Source organism: Protopterus annectens, chromosome 1.part1 (assembly GCF_019279795.1).
Source record: "Protopterus annectens isolate FY-2018-M chromosome 1.part1, PAN1.0, whole genome shotgun sequence".
NCBI lineage: Eukaryota > Metazoa > Chordata > Ceratodontiformes > Protopteridae > Protopterus > Protopterus annectens.
The window spans coordinates 897,112,629-897,117,628 of record NC_056726.1 but is presented as its reverse complement, the minus strand read 5'-3'; the positions used below and the strand labels follow the sequence as shown (position 1 = coordinate 897,117,628).

Sequence of the window (5,000 nt, the reverse complement as noted above, 5' to 3'; positions counted from 1 at the left end):
TTTATTTTTCTTGTTTCGCTATTTTTGTAGATGTTTTTATTGACACAAAAAAAACCTTGGAATCTTCTCTTCCAAGTTCAAACCGACCGGTGTCCAAGAACAGGTAGGGAGGTATGTTATTTATGCAGGAACTGGTGAAATAACTATTTCATGATGTTACTTTATGAAGGTAAACATAATCCATAATTTTACAGTAAGGACATCCATTGTGTTAAGTGAGTATACAGTCTACGCTTACAGTAAGCACCCAATACCTTGGTTGCTCCGAGTTATTTTTTAAATTCAGACTACCACTTTTTTAGTTCAAAATGAGCCTTGTCAGTGTGTAGTGTGTGTGCGCGTTTATACAGGCACAGAGAGACTTCTCAACTGTCCCTAGTTTACAGGGATGTATACCTGTTTTTGATTTGGAGCCTTGCTTGTCGTTTCTTTAATCGGTGGGACTTCGCAGTAAGTGACGGTTTACAGTTAACAAATAAATGGCAGAAGGAATGATGAACCAAAGAAAATGACTGATACTTCATATCCTTTAATTAAGTCAGCTTTGTATGTTAGTAATGGTTATATTTAAAAAAGTGCCCCTGCCACTGACCGCTCTCCCTGATTATTTTTGGTTTTGTCTCCCAAGGTAGAGGTAATAAGACTGAGGTATAGTGAGCATTAGAGAAAACTGATACTCATTAAAATTGACATTAAAATGGCTGAGTTGATGCACACAAATAAGGACTATAACTTCTGTCATGCTAAATGCCTGGTTTCAGTGGATGAATGAGTTGCCCCTCAAGCTATATTTAGGAATTTTTGTACTTGTCACATTGGAACATATTAATTAATTCTTGGTCCTTGATCTGTGTATCACTGAAAGTTGTGTGCACAGTTCATTCTTACTGTGCATGCATTTTACTGCAAGTGCGTTTGATTTTAATATCAGTAATTGCTTGAGACTAGGAAGTCATTGTTGAAAACACGAAGAGAAAAAAATATAGAATGAAATACTCATGATCTTGCCTATTGAAGAGATAGTGCATAATGAAAGTGCTCTCATTGTTAGAAACATTTTTCAGCACTATAAGGCATTATAGCATCTCCTATGTACCCTTTTTCAGTTGCAGAAAGTTGTACTATCCTGGCTTTTGGCAAGGTAGTAGCCATGCATACTAACATTTCTTTGGTGTACTGAAAGGTAGCAGCAGTATCTTAAACACATAGATACATCCATTGTTTTATCTGATTAAAATTCATGTGTCAGTATTGTAATAATTCTCTTTAATTGAATTAGCATGCCTGACATGATATGGCCAAAGCAGTTTTTGGTTTTATTTCTAATTGCTCTATAATTGTATTATGTGTAGTGTATGTGTGGGTGTGTGTGTATATGTATGCGTGTATTTGTGTGTGTGTCTGTATAGGTGTGTTATCTACTGATGAGTTGTAGCTGATATGAGCACAATTAAGATCTCACAACAGCACTCGTGATGTGGAATCATAACTATTGGTTGATAATTGTATATTGTAGTTTTAAACATGGACGGTTTTATTTTATTTTAATTACAAGGTGTATCAGAGACAAAATTCATACATTTTCTTTGTTCTTTGAGGTAGATCTTAGTTGTGTCTTTTTGTCTGTTTATCTAACTTTGGCCTCACCATTTTTTAAAGATAAAACAATAAATCTCTTGTTCTCTTTGGCTGTGGATGTGTCAGAATGTGTTCTTCTAGCAAAAATCATGCAGTGTTTTTTTTATTGCAGCATAATTTGTTTAACCAAACTGTTAATTGAAAATCTTGAGGGGGGAGGGTTTGATTTGAGAAACAGTATGCATAGGTTACACTTTGCATCTTGTGGCATTAAAGTGTATTAACAATACATAGCACATTAAAACATCTAGGTGTTTTTTAAAGCTATTAGCTGTTAGTGATCTGCTTCTTGCAGAAATACCATCAGCCTGTATTTTGAGGAAGTCACTTAACTAAACAGTGCGTTAGTAAAATATGGCTATGCTCCTCAATGGTCTTCTGGATTGCATGCCTACTAATTTCCCAGAAACTGTTTCATATCAGTACAGACCCATTTATTCAGCATCTAGTATGTTAGTAAACAGTTGAACATGTAGTTGTAACCCAAGTAATAATTTAACAAGTCTGACTAAATAATATTTTGGAAATAACATTATTCAATAACCTTAAAATGCAGCATGCGATATACATTTGTTGGGTCTGCAGGAAGTACATTCAAAGTCAGGAAAAAAGTGAATATGGTGGCTGTAAGGAATGTAAAGACTTTTTTTATAATTTTTGTGGGGAGAGTAGAGCCTAGTTATAATGTTTTGAACTGTTGGGGGGAAAACAAAAGGTGATATCTGACTTCCCGTTGTCTGTATAATACTCTTGATCATTTTGGGAAGTATTTCCAACAGAAGCATCTTTTTATGTATGATTTATGTATGAGATTTAAATACGATTTTGCTCTTATTTCACTGCAAGCGGTAAGTGGTAAGCAAATGTCTGATTTAGTTGCATTTTTAATAAACAGGCCTTCTACTGAAATAAAACATGGTCTTGGATTATCATGTAATTGCTTGAAAGTAGAAACTGCAGCACAGAGACATTGATGGGATTTGCTATATGCAGATAGCACCAGAGTGCATATGAAGAGTAACTGAAACACCTTAACAATGTGTAGGGTGCGGTGTGCAGGGGACTTTGCTGACAAAAACTTACAGATATGCCGTGAGGATTGATAGATCACAAGGAAGAAGCAAAACAGCTGTGAGGTGCATTTTAAAGACAGAAGTCTTGAGCTTTGTAAGGTAATGGGTTAATATTTTAGCAAAACTTCTACAAATGCATGCATGCTGCTAAAAGGCAAATGTGGAAGTCGTAGTAATACATACATTATTTTCCAATCTCCTAAGGTGCCAATGAAGCAACAGTCTATATAATTTGTTTTGCTTATTTGTTTGCTTGTTTATTAAATTAATCAATTATTTTTGTGGGTGGAACAGAGGTTTGATTTTTCCATGTAATGCTGATTCGTAGGTAATTGTATTAAGGATGGAGGGGTGGACACGTTTTTTTCCATCTGAATAAATAATTAATTTCTGATAAAGGCTTTCTTATGATCTTCTAATTAAAAAATTTAGAAATTCTGTGGGGATAGGGTGAAATCATTAATATTTGTAGTGGAGATCCATTGAATGATCTGTCTGGAAATGTTATAAAATTAGACCATGGCAGATCAAAAATACGTTTGGTAGCCAGACAGCAGATCTTCACTGATTGTAATAGGGAGTAAAAAATAGCTTTCTCTTTTAACAAGGTAATTAGAACACTGGACAGCCATATGCTCTTTACCTGCCCACACATGTCTGTATAGTGTGTGTGTGTCTGTGTGTGTGTGTGTGTGTGTGTGTGTGTGTGTGTGTGTGTGTGTAAGAAAGAGATTGTTCTTACAGAGTGAATAGTGTAGCTGGTGATGCTTACTTAAGAGTTTTTAATACTGGAAAACATGATTGTTTCTTCACAGACATAAATGTTTGAACTAATAAATAAACAGATACTTGGACTTTTCTTACATTAAAGGTACTGATGATGTTAAACATTCTTTTGCAGTAGCATTCTCTTGTATCTTTTAGCATTTTTTTTCTGATGGCCCTTTATATGTGAAAAACTCAGTGATAACCATCATGTCAAAACTATATCTGAATATAATGTGCGTAACGTTTCCAGTTTGCTTTCCCATTCCTTTAAAAGGACTCAGAATTTGATGTTATTCATGTTACAGGTCTTTGTTTGCTGCACCAGCAGACACTGATTATCTAAAAAAATGAAAATACTAATTAAATGGGGGACTTAGGTTCTGTGAGGCAATTTTAGTGCCTCAAGTTATTGTTTTGAGGGAATAAAAGTAAAATGTAAATGAAAAATGCAGAGATGAGACATTATTAGAATATTCTAAGTAAATGTTCAAGGCTAGTAATAAGACGTCCAACACTATTAGGTGCAGTACTGCATTGCCAGGCATATGTTAAAAGAGTAATAGTAGAAACATTCAGCTGGTGGGAAGACATTCTCATGGACAATTTGTCTAATGTTGAGTACTGTCATGCACATGAACCCTAGAGTTTTTCAGGGTATTTAGCAACATAGATAGTTTACCTTTCTAAACCACAAAAACATGGAGAGCAGTAATTTTGTTGTAGTATAATTGCTGCAAGGAAAACATTCATGCATGCTCTTACCAACTTCTCAGCCTTACAGTTGTGCTGTACAACAGTGCATCTGAGTTGTTGATCAGTGGGCTCCATATCTCCAGAAAGTGAATGCCAGAAGATGCAAATGCTAGTATTTCATCTTCTTTCAGCCTAGTGCCTCCGGAAAATTACAGTATGCGTTTTAAGGTTGACATTATCATTGCAATACAGGTTAGACACAGCAGTATATGTTACATGGGTTCTCTAAATGATCGAACATTCTTAATGTAGCGATGAAAAAATGGTATTAAGAAGTTGGAACACACAAAATACCAAACATACTAAATATTGAAGTTACAAAACATTGAGAGAAGAAAAGTATTTCCTCTCCTGATCTTCACACTAACCCCCCCCCCCCGGTAATACTTCCCTCAGTCATCTGGATAGTGGCAGTATTACAGGAGGATTTTTATTAAGGTAAGGTGTAGGATTAGGGTTGGGGGAAAGGGCAGCATTAGGGTCAAGGTTAGCACCCAATATTAAGGTGGGGCAAATATATCCCATAAGTTATTGTGCTTTAGAGGTTATTTTAAAGGGTGTATGTCTGTCAGAGACATAGGTGTCAGATCAAGGATACATTTTCGATATTCCCTTTACCCAACCCTAACCCTACACCTTACCTTAATAAAAACCTTAACATCACACAGCCACTACACACTACACACTCAGTCACACAAACATGCACAAACACAGACTAACAGCACTACATCCATCTCTTTACATAACCCTAACCCTAAAATACATACA

The 5,000-nt window shown here is 35.5% G+C and overlaps 1 protein-coding gene across 1 annotated transcript in view; it reads left to right on the top strand.

Moving 5' to 3' along the window:
• The window catches only part of SYT4 (synaptotagmin 4), a 157,822-nt gene that overhangs the window by 784 nt on the left and 152,038 nt on the right, over window positions 1-5,000 (top strand). The window lies entirely within an intron of this gene.